Source organism: Cebus imitator, unplaced genomic scaffold (assembly GCF_001604975.1).
Source record: "Cebus imitator isolate Cc_AM_T3 unplaced genomic scaffold, Cebus_imitator-1.0 Scaffold238, whole genome shotgun sequence".
Classification (NCBI taxonomy): Eukaryota; Metazoa; Chordata; class Mammalia; order Primates; family Cebidae; genus Cebus; species Cebus imitator.
Window position 1 is genome coordinate 3,205,764 of NW_016107553.1, and position 17,075 is coordinate 3,222,838.

The 17,075-nt window shown below is 40.1% G+C and overlaps 1 pseudogene; it reads right to left on the reverse strand.

Moving 5' to 3' along the window:
- Positions 1-1,798: 1,798 nt before the first annotated feature.
- Positions 1,799-10,151, reverse strand: LOC108282326 (annotated as a pseudogene).
- Positions 10,152-17,075: the final 6,924 nt, after the last annotated feature.

A 17,075-nucleotide genomic window follows, 5' to 3' on the forward strand; every position in this document is an offset into this window, starting at 1 on the left:
AGTTCAAATTTTTGCTCTTTTTACTACACCAAAGTTCCTTGGTCACATTCCTGGCTGGATGGAAGGACTTTGCTACATATATAGACTATTCATCCCCAAATTGCCTTTATTATGGAACCCTATCAAATACTTGTACAAAAATCTAAATAAATAATGAAGACTGCATTCACCTTTTTTTGAGGTAATTATTTAATGACACAGGAAAATAACATGTTATTAAACAGGCTGGTTACAAGTAGTAGATAGATGACTTCATTTTTAATAAAAAAATTAAAAAGCATGAACATGCACATAAAAAATTAGATTATGTACAAAATATCAATAGTATTTTACTTCTGCTCAGTAATTAAATATTCTTCCCTTTGTTTTTGTCTTTTATAAAACGTTATTTCTGAAACAAACAAACAAAAAGGAAAACATGATCTTGGAGAGAGTTATTAAACACCAGGAATTAGGAATCCAAGAAGAATGCAAGCCAGGACCCCAGCAGTCAAAGTTGGAAACCCAGGACAGGTCTGAAAAGGGTGATGACAGCCAATGGAAGATTGTTCTTTTCCTACTGGAATGTTCTTTACCAAATAGTTTCCTCTACATTAGATGTTAGTGTACTTACATTTAATGGGATCCTATTGAATGTAAGTGTACTAAATGTAAAATGTACTATTTTGTAGTTATGTACTATACAAAACACACTAGAAATCAAGTGCTCCTACAACAAAAAACCTGGCTAACTAAATCACTGACTTTGCTGAATTTTTCTAACTTTGTTCATTTTCAGTCTTCACAATAAACTTATTTTTTGTTTCAGGGCCTGGAAGAGGTAATTTTTCTCAGAAAGAAGCTAACGTGAATGTGTGCTGGGCACTGTCTTATGGCTTGGCTCTAAGACCAAGGCAGTTGCCCTTGTCTTCTAAGTTCTGTACAGCATGAAAAGGCTTACCAAAATCCAAACCACCTTGAATTAAACAAATCTAAACGAGGAGCATCACCATTCTTTGCATACGTGTTTTTAAAGTCTACATGTTACTGAATGAAGAAATGCAGTATATTACACCTCTGCTGATGTAAATAAGGCTCAGACATCTCAGTTCTACCCTCTTCCTACCCCCCACCCATCAAATGTTATGACTGCTAGTGACATTTGTTCAAATTACAACCCATAGTTTTTGCTGTAAAAAACGAAACACCTGAGAAAGGCTCATTGCTTTAAAATCAAGAATCTATAAAAGCAATGCCACCCTAATCCTAAGGTGCTTCTTAGGTATTTTCCAAAACTCTTTGCTCTTTTATACTGCAGCATTTTCAGGAGGAGTCATGAGATATTTTCAAGGTCCTAGAAATAACAAAAAACAAAAAAATAACCTGAGACTCTTTTCTGCATTACCACCACCTTCTCATTACACTATGTCACCTTTTACAGCAGTGAGCGAAATAATCCACGCCACAAAAATCTTCACAGACCAAGAAGGAAAAGTACAAAAAGAATGATATTAAAACAATAACATGGATTTGTGTGTATGAGGGAGGGATATTTAAAATTAAAATATTATATCATCGCAACAAAGGCCAAATAATCCTTGCTCTGTCCTTAGACAACCAAGAAAATTAAAGCATATTTTATATCTCAAAAATAAAAAAGAGACTTGATAAAAGTAATAGTGCTCAGTGCTTGCAAACCAAGTCAATTTATACTCGTTAGATCAGTCCAAATTCTAAAGGCTACAAAAACCCTGTTAGATCAAGGGAAAACAAATTCATTTTAGGACAAAGCTATTCAAGATGAAAGAAAGACATGTCTTCAGTGAGAGAACTGGCTGCTGTTGGATGATTTTTTGCTAACGTGTTTAAAGAGTTTGGACTTCTCAACTTTCCTGGTTTTCTGGTAGCCAAATCCACTACCACCTTCTCACTTTTTCTGCTTGCCTTCATTGCTGTTGATGTTCAGATCAACAGAGGGAGGTACCTTGAAAGCAAATCACAGAGCAACATGAGGCAAATTTGAGTTACTAACATGAAGAAAATGGAACCATAGGCTCGTATGGATGACTTAATATGTTTCCTGGGCTGACTTATGAAGAAAGTCGTTCTTTTCAATCAGTTTCTCAAGCTGAGACTGAATGTCAGAAATTTTAAACCAGGAAAAGTCAGGTTTACTTAATGGAACCTTGGATTGTTGCAAGTAGCAAAGGAAACCCAATTCTTCTTGGTGCAAAATGAGCAAGGTATGCCCTCTCTCATTTAGGTCTGTGATGAATATATTCCTTAGGGTTATCTGGAGGATCATACTGGATGATCCAGTCGACTTCAGGAATGTCCAGTCCTCTTGCTGCCACATCCATACAAATAGTGTTCCTGAATCTGTGTTGCAGAACTGGAAGAATGTGGTTATACGCTTATTTTGCTTTTGCTTTCCATGAATGGCAAGACAGGGAAACCAAGGCAGTTCAGCAATCCGTAGTGATGCTTCACAGACATACAAGATGAAAATAAGACCATAAGCTTCTCCTTTCGGTTCTTCTTAAGGAATGTAAAGGCAGAAGGAAACTCTTTTCGGAGGAACAAACAACATAACCCCACTCAAGATCATCCACTGTTGCATTAGCCTTATCATTATCAACGCCAACATATAATGGCTCCTTTTTCAGAGAAATCCTTGCCAGGTATTCAACTTCTCGAGTTTGAGTGTCAGAAAAGAGCATAGTCTGTCTGCATGTTGGCAAAAGTTTAATAACTTACTTTAATTCCTTTTCAAACCCAACATCCAAGATATAATCAGCTTCATCAATAACCAGACACTGCAGGTTTTTATACATAAACCCTGGAGTTTTCTGCATATGGTCCAGCAAACGGCCTGGTGTGGTACAATGATATTGATCCCATTAGCAAATTTCTGTGCTTCAGCAGATCTGTTACTACCACCCATTATCAACCATAGGTGTGCACACGGTGAGTCATTAGGTCCTTGAGAACACCAAAAGTTTGCATGGCTAGTTCTCTAGTAGGTGAGAGAATAAGGAATCCTGTTCCATTCCTGGGCATGAACCTTAAGAATGAGTTCAACTGCAGGGGTGAGAAAAGCCAGAGTTTTACCACTGCCTATTTTTGTAGCTGCTAGAAGATCCCTGTCTTCCAGAAGTGGTCTGATACTTTTATGCTGAATTTCAGTCATGTTTGTAAAGCCCATTTTTCTTATTGACTTTAGAGTGTTTTAAATGACAAGAGTACATAGGGAAGCAAATGAAGTATCCTCAAAACTCTGGTCAGTCCCAGGGACAGGCTGGGCACCTCACTGTCATCTTCATCATTATCTGCCTTCTCCACGTTATTTTCTGTTTCTCTAGGAGTCTTGGCACTTTCTTCTTCAGATTCTCCTTTGTTTTCAGGTTTTGCTTTATTTGTGTCAGGCCCAGCGTCATTCACTATTTTTCCCTTTTTCTTCTTTTTCTTTTTTGATTCTGAATTGGGAGACTGCATTGCTGCTTCTCCACTGGTTAATATGGTGGATTTCTGGGGAGATTTTTTAACTTTTACATTTTCCACTGTTTCTTGAGACATGTCTCCATTTTCAGCTTCTGATAAGCCCACGTTTATTGAATGTTTTGATTTTGTATCCTTTTCGCCTCCCATTGTTTCTTCAGGCACTTCTCCATTTTGAGTTTCTGGTAGGGTCAGATTTGAGACCCCCTGCAGCTTTAGGTTCTGCTGCTGCAATTTGGGGTTCTGCTTCTCAACCTTCTTGCACAGGAGTTTCTTCAGCAGGTGAGATATGCTGTCCAAGAAGTGCCTAGACCACGGTGCCACACAGTATGGCCTGGCATTCCCCTTTTTGACATATTTATTTTGCTCCTCAAAGAGATTCTATGAACCCAAAGAGCTGGTTGATGGAAGCCTCTGGTCATCCCAACTGAGTCTCCATTCCATCTGGGAGCAGGGTCCTCCAAGAAGAATTAAGTAGAAGGTTCCTTCTCCAAGGCTTAAACACCAAGCAATTATTTTCTTCCAGCTATAATCTGACCCTATCAGAAACTCAAAATGGAAATGTGTCTGAACAACAATGGAGGTGGAAAGGTTACAAAATCAAAACATTCAACAAATGTGGGCTTATCAGAAGCTCAAAATGGAGACATGTTTCAAGAAACAGCAGAAAATGTAAAAGTTAAAAATCTCCCCAGAAATCCACCATATTAACCAATGGAGAAGCAGCAACGCAGTCTCCCAATACAGAATCCCAATTCCAGAGTTGAGGAAGGTTTTTCTAATGTCTCTCTAAAATTTTTCTGAAAATCTGAATGCGACGGAATAAGCTAGATAGGCCTGTTCTTTGTGGGGAACATCTATCAACTACTTTAGACCTTTTCTCTTTCTAAAAATTATTTTTGACATTGTAAAAACAATATATGCTTATTGAAAAACATTACAACAATACAGAGGTGCATAGATATAAAAGTGAACATTCTCAGTAGCTCCTTTCACTCACTCCCATTTTAGGAGACTATTAGGAGGTAACATTATCACCTTAAGAAGTAATTAGATTGTACATTACAAGATCTTTTGCGAGCTTTTATATCCCACCTCTATACACAACTGCATATGCATGCACACACATACACAGTTACATACCTTTTCTTTCATATGAAAAAATGAGAACATACTCTAAATTTCATTCTGCAGCTTGCAACTTAATATACCACACATAGATTTTATAGCCACCAGTCATAATTCTGTTGGTTTATCACTCATAAATGGTAGTAACACTGTTGTCTCCTCTCTTATAAGTTTGACATGAGAATTAATCATAAGTTCAAAGGTACGCAAGGACGGTGGTACTCAAAAATGGCACAGAAGGCTTTCAGATGCCCATTAATGTATTATTTTACAGAGACACCATACAGATTATGTGATGAGCTCCAAGAGTAAGGATGAGGAAGTGATTTCTTGTTTTCCCACTCTGAATGGGACACTTCGTGATCTGCATATTATAAAAAACATGAAAGTGAGGTCAGGCTTGGCAGGGAAATTGCTGGCTGCAAGCTTTTAGGACAATTAAGAAACAGCAGGATCATTCTGGCACAAGCTTCAACCAGTTGGCAGAAAAATGCCTCTTCTGCTCCTACGGTGACTGGCAATTCTAAGTAAATGGCTAAAATTGCCTTTCATGTCTGCCGGCAACTTCTTTCCTGAAGTCTTTGAGTTTTGTTGAATTCACTTTGCTAATGGGTATCTTCTCTATTAGGGTAAATTTGACATGCATAAGGATTATTTCAACTCTGACAGGACAGAAATTCACTTGTTTCCAGAATTAAGAATACCTGAAAATTTGCTCAAGTCTAAAAATAAATTTTTCCCTAAAAGTTTTCCTCTTTAAGACTGTAACCATACACAAAGGCTATATTTTATATGATTAGTGACATACTAATAGGCATTTTGAAATATTAAAAATAGCTTCCAAACCCCTGTTATTTTCTTTGGTGAAGTCAAAGGACTTGGAACCCCACTTAGGACATTAACTTAAAATATTCCTACTCACTTAAATTATTAGCTGTCAATAAATATCACTTTTCTTTTAACTTCAATTCACAGCTTGCCCTGAAACTACATTGCTGACCATATGCTTTCTGCCCCTGTTACCTAGCCAGGACAGCACTGATAATTGCCTATTGGCTTGCCTCTGAGAACCCAGCGTTGGACAGCCTGTATAGAGCAATGGTTGAAAGCAGTCTTTGGAGCTCCAAGGGCTCTGCACATTTGCTTGAGTGCCCATAACATGGTGGAGATGGTAGCACCTACCTCAGAAGGTTGTTAAATTAATTAATGAACCCATGTAATAAAGCACCTAGCATACTGCCTGGAACATAAAGTATCATTTATTACTGTATCTTTTGTATTTAAGGTCATTCTCTTTAACTTTTGTTATTGGGATGAAGTCAGTAGCTTTTTATGCTTCTGAGAGGAAAACCTCTTCAACTTGTTTCCTGTGTCATAACAGAAACAAAGAGGAAGATGATACAAATTCAGTAAATCTTCCCCTCATATTTGGTCAGATAACAGCAGGGGCTTGGAGCCAGGCTGCCTGGCTTGACCACTTACCACGAGCAAGTTTCTTAACCTCCCCAGCCTCAGTGTCTTTATCTGTATAAAGGAGATGACAATTGTCTCTGGTCATAGGGCTGTTGGGAAAACCAAGACTATGAATAACAGACTTGCGCATAGTGAGTGCTCATGCAGATAGCTACTAAATTAATTCTGATGCAACAGATTCAAGTCTACTACTTCTGAGCTCCAGCTACACATTTATTCTATATAGGGATTGCATTTAACAATATTCCCACAAGGAACACACAGTATCTTCACTTAACTGATAAGGAGCTTTGAAAGGTTAAATGGCATGCAGCAATTCTCCTCTTAGAAGGCAATAGAGCTGAAATGTGACGCCAGGTCTTCTGATTCACAGGCTCGTGTTCTTTCTTCTAAACCCCTGGATATCTCTGTGAGACATGCATATCTGATTACCCTAAGGATTCTCAGGGTCAACAGTAAATAGGATAGAGAGACTGTCAGTCCCTGCCTTCTGCTTACTGCCAGAAAACTTTCCAATTATTTTTATGTGATCAACACATACATAAATGCACAACATGCTTTAAACAGTTAAGCAATAAAACATAATTTTCCCATAATCCTACTCTTGGATTCTTTTCTCTCAAAGTTTCAAAGACTTTCTTAGAATGTCCAAATGACCCTCGGAATGTTTTTCACCAGAAAAGTTGTGTTGTTTTTTTCCCCACTGATTCCAAAACAGTGAGTTGACTCCTCTTCTTCCTGGAAGGCTTTCTAAGTCATTACAAATAGCATTTTTCTTTATAGTTCTCAAGTGACCTTTAGTGCAAACATTTCTTTCTTCTTCCTGGGGTGGGTTCTGACATCATTCTCCAAGAACACAAAGGCCTCCACAAGGTCAATTTATCCTGCTGAGACTCTGGAAAGGATCTCTTCTCCTCTGACCATGTCTTAATTCACAATTGAGGGAAAAATATTTAGCAGTGAGTCTCTTTCCCTATTTTCTTTAAGCTTGGTTTTTAAAAGTCAGTTATTCTAACATCTGCTTGGAACATTTTATTGTCCCCAGTCAGAAGTATGGTTTTGTATTTTTTAGCCAATTATTTCTTATCTTTGGTTACTTCTGCTCTTTTTTAATTCAAATCAGTCAGCATCTGTTCCCAGGATTCAGTGCCAAGGTGCCACCCAGTTTAGGAAAGCTAATCTTTGATCTTTTTCTTTTGCCTCTTCTTGGTACCACACACTAGTTTTCACCCCCATATCCCCCACATTCTCATACCTCCCTTTGCAAATTCACTTGAGATTTTAGAAAGAAAAGAAAACTTTAAAAAGGGAGCTAAGATGCTTGTTCAGATAAAACGCTGAATCCAGACAGCCAAAAGCTATGTTGTTTTCTCTGAGTTTGCTCTGTTCTGCCTAGATGTTGTGTGGCTTAATGGGGAAAGAAGCTGCCAGCTTAGAACAGAGCAAAAGGATTTTCAGCATCAGCTCCTCCCATGTCGTGGGTCTCTGGTAAGTTTCCCAGTCTTTTGTTACCCAGGTAGCTTTTTCATGTCGTGGGCATAATGATAGAAACCACCTCCATAGGCCAAAGGGAAGGCACAAGATTAATGTCAGGAGAGAGGCCCAGGTGGCTGCTTCCTTACTAAGACCAGTCTCTGAGATTTGCAGTTATTTTTCTTCCACTTCTTGGTACAAACAGGTTTTCTTTTGAACAGAGCTAACAATGATTTTGCAGTTTCACACTGACATAGAATTTTTGTCCAGCTTTTGAAGGAAATCTATTTATGCATGATGAGTCTTCTGAATTCTAAATCACTGTTATAGACATTTTTAAAGTGGGAGTTGTGTAACACACGTAAGATGGAGTAACAAAACAGTTTTTACAAGTGCTTAGGCCGGGCGCACTGGCTCACACTTGTAATCCCAGCACTTTGAGAGGCCGATGTGGGTGGATCACTTGAGGTCAGGAGTTTAAGACCAGCCTGGCCAACACAGCAAAACCCTATTTCTCCTAAAAAATACAAAAATTAGTCAGATGTGATGGTAGGCACCTGTAATCCCAGCTACTTGGTAGCTGAGGCAGGAGAACTGCTTGAACCCAGGAGGCAAAAGTTTCAGTGAGCTGAGATCATGCCTCTGTACTCCAGCCTGGGTGACAGAACGAGACTTTGTTTCAAAACAAACAAACGAACAAACAAACAGTGCTTTAAAAGGACTCTTTAATCACTCAGTCATTCAATCAACAAACATGTATTTAGCGCCTTACTCTGTCAGATGCTACATTAGACCCCAGCAATATAGTAGCAAGGAAAACAGACACACAGGCCCTGTCTTTCTGGGGCTTAGAGTCCAGCTATCTTCTGCCACGACAGTAGGAGTTTGAGTATGAGTTGTGGTTTTTCTAAGTCAAATGTAAAGCTTGACACTTGTCTTGAAACCACATGAGAAGCCACAGGACAGTGGAAGAGAAAAAGGTGTTAAAAAAAAAAAAAGATTCTGTGATTCCCAAAAGGATTTTATCTCCTGATCACTTTCCTAAGTAGTTGGACCTTTTTACCCAGGTCCGTGAGCCTGAATACATTAGTTCCTTCTATGGTGTGGAGATCAGTGACCAGCCAAAAATAAGGGCTAGTAAACTACTTCTGGTGGTCAAATCCGCTCTACCACCTTTGTTTGCATGGGCTATGAGCTAAGAATACTTTTTACATTTTTATGTACCTGAAAGAAATCAAAAGAATAATAATATTTTGTGAAACAGAAAAATAACATAAAATTCATATTTCAGTTTCCATAAATAAAATTTAATGGGAACATAGCCTGGCCCATTCATTTATGTATTGTGCTATAAGGGTAGAGTTGAAGAGTTGCATCAGAGATTGTATAGTTGGCAAAGCCTAAAATATTCATCATCTGGCTCTTTAAAGAAAGTGTTTTCTGACCTCTGGTGTAGAAAACTTTCTGGTGCTGTCACTTCACGCTGCTTGGCTGTAGCCATCTCCTTACTTGCTGAGAGACATGGCAACTTCAAACAGCCATCCTCCTCTGTATTGCATGAAATACAGGGTAAGCCATAGGAACAACAGAAAATGGTACATTTATAAGCAGGTTTGAATTTTCTTAAGTCACAAACTTGAGTGTGCAAAATAGATACAATTATTTTGTATAATGTAACTTAATTTACTTAACATCGTAACATGCAACCTTAATCATTTCCAGAAAACCTCTGTGTTTTCTCATTCTTTACATGTCAAAATTCAGTTAATTCATCAGGCGCAGTGGCTCACACCTGTAATCCCAGCACTTTGGGATGCCAAGGCAGGAGGATCATGAGGTCAAAAGATCAAGACTATCCTGGCCAACATGGTGAAATCCCATCTCTACTAAAAATACAAAAATTAGCTGGGCACGGTGGTGCATGCCTGTAGTCCCAGCTCCTCAGGAGGCTGAGGCAGGAGAATCACTTAAACCCCGGAGGCAAAGGTTGCAGTAAGCCAAGATCGTGCCACTGCACTTGTCAAACCTGGTGACAGAGCAAGACTTCATCTCAAAAAATAAGAATAATAAATAAAACAAAATAAAATTCAGTTAATTCTGGATTTCCTCTATTGTCTTCCTTCTCCTTCAGATGGCACCTGTGTGGGGTAGCCTACGTGGTATTCTGGCAAGGGGTGCCTCTTCTGAGATGTATCCCGCCTCTGGTTACTAGCACTCCAGCAATGTTCATTACCTCATCTGGTCTTGCAGCTTTCTCATAATGTACTTTTGTCACTTCTGCCAGATACCTGGGTTTATCCATGCTCTGCTACTCTTGAACTCTTCTCATGTGGGTGGAAACTTTGCACTGCTCTTCCATGTTTTCTCTGGGATTGCTAGAGATGAGTAGAACACCCTGACCTTCTCTGACCCTGCCCAGCCCCAGGATTCTGGGATGGGAACCAGGTCTGTCTGACAATGTCTTCGCATTTAATACTGCCATCCTGCCTCTTCCCATAGCCAACTTCTTGAGTGGAAAACACCCCCAAGCCTGCTACTGCTCCCCCAGCAGTGATGTCTCTTGAGTTGGAAAAACAGGATGTCTTCTCTTTCAGGGCCATGATCTGAGGCAGGCAGGGAGGAGGGAAGAGGAGGCATCCACTTGATAGCCCTTTACAAAAGGAACCTGCTTGTGCTTCCCAGATCTATGCATGCTCTAGCCAGCTTAAGTCCAACCTATTGGCTCTATTTGATTCAGCAACTTCAGACTCTGGTTAGGCCAGATGGAAAATCAGTCCTGGAAAAGCGAAAATGTGAAAAACTGTGGCAGAGAAGGTCATTCACTCCCTCATAAATCTAAACACACTAAGCCCATTGAAGGACTTGCCAGGAAAATGTGATTTTCAGTTTTCTCCTTGGATTCAATTTATCTTTACTGCTAAGTAGTCAAGTTGAATTAGATCCAGAACCAGATACAATTCTACCCTTTTTCTTTGAAGGGAGGGACCCCCACCTTCCTGTCAGTGACCTAGCTACCCCATCCTAAAGACTGGTGTTTCCTAAGTTAGAAATTATAGCAGATCTTCTTTTAGGTTTCTGAACTTTGTGCACCTTAGGTTCCCTTTTCTCAGATGAATGAGTAATTGCATCTTTTCTGCAATGCCTCACTAAAGATAAGAAGCAGTTACTTAGGATTGCATTTCACTTCATTGGGTTTTGCTTTTTGCAGATGGCAATTTTTCTGTATCTTATGATCTCTCTTGACCTGAAATACAGCTCCATCTATCATCCTGACCATTCAAGTTTGTAGTTTTGAAAGATACATAATAAAATGGAATACAAGAAAGAACACATCTGTCCAGGCAACTTAACCACATGAACCCTCTTGTCAATGAGGGGATTAGAATAGGCTCTGGAATACCCATACTTCCATGATATCACCACAATTGTGTGTAAATATAAAACACACAAAGCATTTCCCAGGTTGTTATTGGCAAGAATCATAGCTCCTATCCAATGAAGATAGGAGCGAGTAGTCCAGCTGTATTTCCTACCTGAATGGCAAAGTGAAACTGATGTATAATTTTCCATATGAAAACAACTTGTTTTCCCACATTCATTGCCTCAATAAGGACAGATGCCCTAAGACAGATCCCTTCAGGATGGAGTGAGAGAGGCCTTTCTTCAGCTCCCTGTTGTAGTCTTACTATATCAGCACAGAGTCTTTGCTATGCCTCCCTTCAAGAGGTGGAGCTTGATGTCTTTTGCCTGGAATGTGAGCGGGACTTGGTAATTTACTTTCTAATGCAGAGAATATGACAGAGGTGACAGCATGTCACTTACAAAGACTAGGACGTAAAAGATTCCTCTGGCTTCCTCCTTGCTCTCTTTGGGATCTCTTACTCTGGAAGAAGCTGGTTGTCATGAGAACACTCAAGCAGTCCTATGGAGAGATCCACATGGTAGGACCTGGAGCTTCTTGCTAACTGCCATGAGTGAACCATGCTGGAAACACCTCCTCCAGCCCCAGTCAAGCCATCAGATGACATAGCCCTAGACAATATCTTAACTACAACTGCATGAGAGACCCTGAGGCAGAGCCACTGAGTTAAGCTATTCACAAATTCCTGACCCACAGAAGCTGTGAGATAATCAATGTTTGTTGTTTTAAGCCACTAATCCATAAATTATAGAGTAATTTACTGTGCAGCAATAGATAATGGAGTCCCTCTTGGAGAATATTTCATTGGTGGTAAAAATTTTATTCTATGAATTATTTATGATGTATGCCTTTATGTTGAATGGTCATTAAAAAAAAAAAAACTAGTCAGCTTTCACAAGTAATAGGACTGATAAAATATTCTTATTAGCTTATAACTTGAGCTGCTATAACTTGACCAGACACATTCCTAGACAGTTCAGTGGATAGACTTAAATATTCCCCCTATACATTACTTGAGTGAACAAAGAGAAAGTGGGGTCCAACCTTATCAATCCACTTCATTATAACAACAGAGTTAAGAGGATATTGTGGGGGGTTTTAAATATGCATGCAAATTGTTTGACACCCTTCCCATTGAGAGGTGGGAGTCTCTGCCCTCTCCCTGGGAATCTGAGCCAACTGTAGTGACTTGATTGTAATGAGTAGATGGCTCTATAGACAGCCCCAGCCAAAGTGTCAGTCAAGAGCCAATATCAAGAACCCAGACACATGAGTGAATATACCTCCCAATGAGTTTTGCCCCCAATAGTCAAGTAAGTTACTCCCCACTGCCAAGTCACCCTCAAGTTGTGATCCCATATATCGTAGAGCAGAGACAAATCATCCCCACTGTATTTTGTCCAAATTCTTGTCCCACAGAATCTATGAACACAATAAAATGGCTGTTTTATGCCATTAAATTTTAGGGTAGTTTATTACATGAAATACCACCCTGAACAGGATGTATGAAAACAGTTTCTCTTAATCTTTCAGATTACTTGGAAACAATATGATTTGGAGACAAGAGCTAATTAGCAATTGCATTAAGCTATGACTGTTAAAGACTTAACTTCATGGTGAAACCCCATCTCTACTAAAAATACAAAAAGTTAGCTGGGCATGGTGGTGCATGCCTGTAATCCCAGCTACTCAGGAGGCTGAGGCAGGAGAATTGCCTGAACCCAGGAGGCAGAGGTTGCAGTGAGCCAAGACCGCGCCATTGCACTCCAGCCTGGGTAACAAGAGCGAAACTCCGTCTCAAAAAAAAAAAAAAAAAGACTTAACTTCAGGGAAAAATGTAAGGTTCGGTAGAAGGGTGGCAACGTGAGAGCCCAGGTAGAGAGATGCCTGTATGGTTTTTGCTCTGCTGTTGTTTTCTTTTGCAAATTGCATATCTCTGAGGAGAACATTAAAGATCTTGTTAGGCAGTATAAATAGAGCTAGAAACAGTAAGCCTAAATTTTACCTTTGAGTTTTTTTCCCACTTAAAAAACATTTGCAATTACAAAAAAATTCAAACAGAGAAATACAGAAAGTAATGAGACATCTAAGTATTCTCCCCTACCACTCAGAATTCACCCAAAGTTAACATTTTTGGACATTTTAAAAACATTTTATTTATTTATTTATTTATTTACTTGAGATGGGGTCTCCCTCTGCCGCCCAGGCTGAAGTGCAGTGATGTTATTTTGGCTCATTGTAACCTCTGCCTCCTGGATTCAGTGATTCTCCTGCCTCAGACTCCCAAGTAGCTGGGATTACAAGCATGGGCCACCAGACCTGGCTAATTTTTGTATTGTTAGTAGAGACGAGGTTTCACCATGTTGGCCAGGCTGGTCTCAAACTCCTGGCCTCAAGTGATCCACCTGCCTCGGTCTCCCAAAGATTACAGTCATAAGCCACCATGGCTGGCCTGACATTTTTTACTTCATATCTATTCTTAAGTAAGAAATAAGCTGCCAGATACATTTAGAGTTTCTTCCTCTTACCCAGTTCCAATTTATTCCATCCCCAGAGGTAGCCACTATCCTGAAGTTAGTGTTTCTGCCTTGCTTTCACCTTTTCATTACTTAAAGAATAAATAGCTCTGAAGGTGGGCACAGTGGCTCATGCCTGTAGTCCCAGCACTTTGGGAGGCCACAGTGGGTGGATCACTTGAGCCCAGAAATTCAAGACCAGCCTGGGCAATATGATGAAAGTCTGTCTCTACAAAAAATACAAAAAAATAGCTGAGAGTGGTGGTGTGCTGTTGTAGTCCCAGCTACTCCGGAGGCTGACGTGGGAGGATCATTTGAGCCCGGGAGGTCAAGGCAGTGAGCCACAATAGCACTACTGCACTCCAGCCTGAGTGACAGAGTGGGACACTCTCTCAAAATAAAAAGAAATAGTTCTGAAAGTTATAAAGTTATCTTATAATTACATTTGTTGAGGGCTAGTTTTAATGATGTCATCATTCAGTAAGTTGACACAGTGAAACAAAATAAGCAAATGTTTGCTCTCTCATTTACTAATGGATTAAAACTTCTAGGATGCGTGCTCTCCATCTAGTGGTAAAAACAGGATAACCATAGGTGCACTTATGTCTGATGAAGAGGAATGAACACACATCAAGGGCCTTCTGTGGATAGGACACTCCTCTGGTCTCTGTGAGGGAGACACAGATGAACAGAAGACAGACTCTGTCCCTCAGGGTGCTAAATCTATGGAACAGTTACCATGTGCTCAACAACCACATGAGGGACACAGGGGCCCAGAGTGGTCAGAGAACTTGCTCTAGGTCCAACAACAAGTGATTGGCAGAGCTGCAAGCCAAACTCTGACCTTTCTGACTCCAAAGCCCATTCTCTACATTGTGAAGCTTGATAGTACTTTTAAGCATTATTTTTATATTGAAACAAGTATAGATTTTCTGTAAAGAAGTAGAATATAAACTTTCATGAATTGTAAGGACTTAAGAGCTTTCAAATAAATTTGGCCTGTTTCTTGGATGCTCCTAAATCCTTAAATCCAGGAGTTTCTCCCTTAAAGGTCCCGGGGAGGAAAATGTTGAAAAGCTCTGCTTGGGGATGGCCTTCTAGCATTGAGCAGGGGAAGGTTTAGTGGGGGAGGCATGGCACTTGAAAGGCCACTAGTAGCTGTGATGTTGAAAAATGTTAACACCTGGATCCTCTGAGCATTGACTAATAGAAAAGAGCATTGGCTAAACAGGCCAGACACTGAGGATAGCAACCAGCTTAGCTTTAACTATGCCTAACATCTTCATCCTGAGAAAAGAAGCCTATATGTCCTAGAAAAAGAAGGGTGAAGATTTAATAAACTATCCACCGGAAATTTCTTTCACAGGTCCCAAACCTGCTCTTCCTCTTCTATGTTCCAGCCTTCATGGGTCTACCAAATTAGAAACCTTAATGTCATCCAGAACTTAATTTCTTGATTGGACTAGAATCCAATCTTGATTTCGTGTATTTATCTCATTGGTCCCCTGGTTCAACTTCAAGGAATAGAGAGAGAATTAGGTGTGTCTGGAGCAAAAAGACCAGAAAATATGAGTTCATTCAGAAGGAAAATTTCTAGATGGAAGAGCAGGTAGAAGGATATAGTTTGGGCAAAGAAGTGGTATAAGCATGGTGAGTGAGGAGGACAGCACACTCCTGCACACACCCATAATTAGTGAGGTCAGAGAGCACAGGGGGAAAGGTCAGGTTATGGAGGACGTGGAAGGACAGTTGTGCAGCGTATGGTCTATTCTAAGGACAGTTGGAAGCTGTTGAAGGACTTTAGGCAGAGAGGGAGCAGCATGTAGCAAGATATGATTTGTGTTTTCAAAAGATTAGTCTGACTGCAATAATGAATTCTAGGATGGCAAGACTGGAAGCAGGGAGACCAGGAGATTTTACAGATGTAGAGAAGCAAAACAGCGGTAGTTTGGATGGGAGCAGTGGTGGAGAGGGAGACTAGAGAAGACATTTTGAATATGGTCCTAGGTAAGTGTACAGGGAGCCCTCTGATATGATCTAGTTCAACTTCACCTTACAGATGAGAACATTGGGGTTCAGAGAAGTAAAGAAACGTTGAGTCACCATCTGTAGATGGCAGAACTACCACTCTGATGTGAGCTCTTGATTTCCAGCCTAAAACACTTCCCGTTGTACCATGCTACTTTATATATTGTTTTATGTGTGCTTTCTGTTATCTCTTTTGCCAGATTATAAATTTTCTGAAAGCAGAGAAGTTGCCTTAAAAGACTGATAAACTTTCAATTTGCAAAGGCTGTGGCCAAGGTACATTGTAGATGAAATATAGACATCATCCTACAGTCGCAGGCTCACTCAAACCCAGGCACAGAGGAAGTTCACTGACGCTTCTTAAATCAAAATGAAGTTGAATTACACACAAAGTTCCAATCTGCAGAGAACCGAATCCCATTGAGATTCAGACTCCAGGAGAAAGCTCAGATTCTTGTTTGAGTTATGAGAAGGGGAAATTCTAGAGGAAACACACATTGGTTCTTTATGGAGGAGAAGATAATTGCCCTTGCAGAAACTGTTCCAACTGACCCCAAATTGGGAAGGCATTTGCACACTCCCTTCCCTCAACTCAGGGAGGAGCTTTACATGGGTTTAGTGGAGGGTCCACATACCCTTCTTCAAGACCTGGCAATAGAGACTCTGATGGGAAGGGCAAATGGATGACAGATAGCTCCAGGGAACTCTCTTTTCACTTCTGCCTCTAGACTATAAAACAACATTGGCCGAGCCATCATTTTGGGAGTTGTTTTTATCCAGAGGAATGTGCAGCGCCAAAGAGAATCCCAGGGAAAAGCAACCCCAGGGACTGGCTTCTCATACTTAAGTTAGTTCTGGCTTAGGCCTCTGGCTAAAATAAAGGAAAATGGGATAAATTTATTGAGTTTATAAATGATTTGATCTGATTCACTAAGGTAAATGAGCAGAAAGGGATTAAGGATAAAACCAGATATAAATCATAATCAGGGATTAAGTCATAACTGGAAATAACAAATGTTCATTTAACTCAGCCATTTCCAGTGTTATCTCATTCAGGAATGCAAGCTTGACAGGAAACAGCTGGAAAGAGGTACAGATTTGGTACAGGTGAGGGAACCCTCTCCATCTGGGAGAGTTGGCAGCATCAAACACAGTCATCTGGAAAGTCTCTAATAAAAAGATGCCACTTGGTTTCAGAGAAAATGACAAACATTTGTGTCTGTTATTAATCATGAAGTTATGGAAAATTAGCTTTGAGTAGCTTGGGTACTACTGACAAATGAATTAAAGGTCATTCCCTATACCTTATATTCGCCCTTTGTGTAGGTGTGTGCAGCATTGGGTAAGATCCTCATTCCCAGTACCTCATATTCACCCTTCATCTAGGTGTGTGCAGTGTTGGGTAAGATCCTCGTTCCCTATACCTTATATTCACCCTTCGTCTAGGTGTGTGCAGCGTTGGGTAAGACCCTCATTCCCTACATCTTATATTCACCCTCTGTCTAGTTGTGTGCAGCATTGGGTAAGATCCTCATTCCCCATACCTTATATTCACCCTT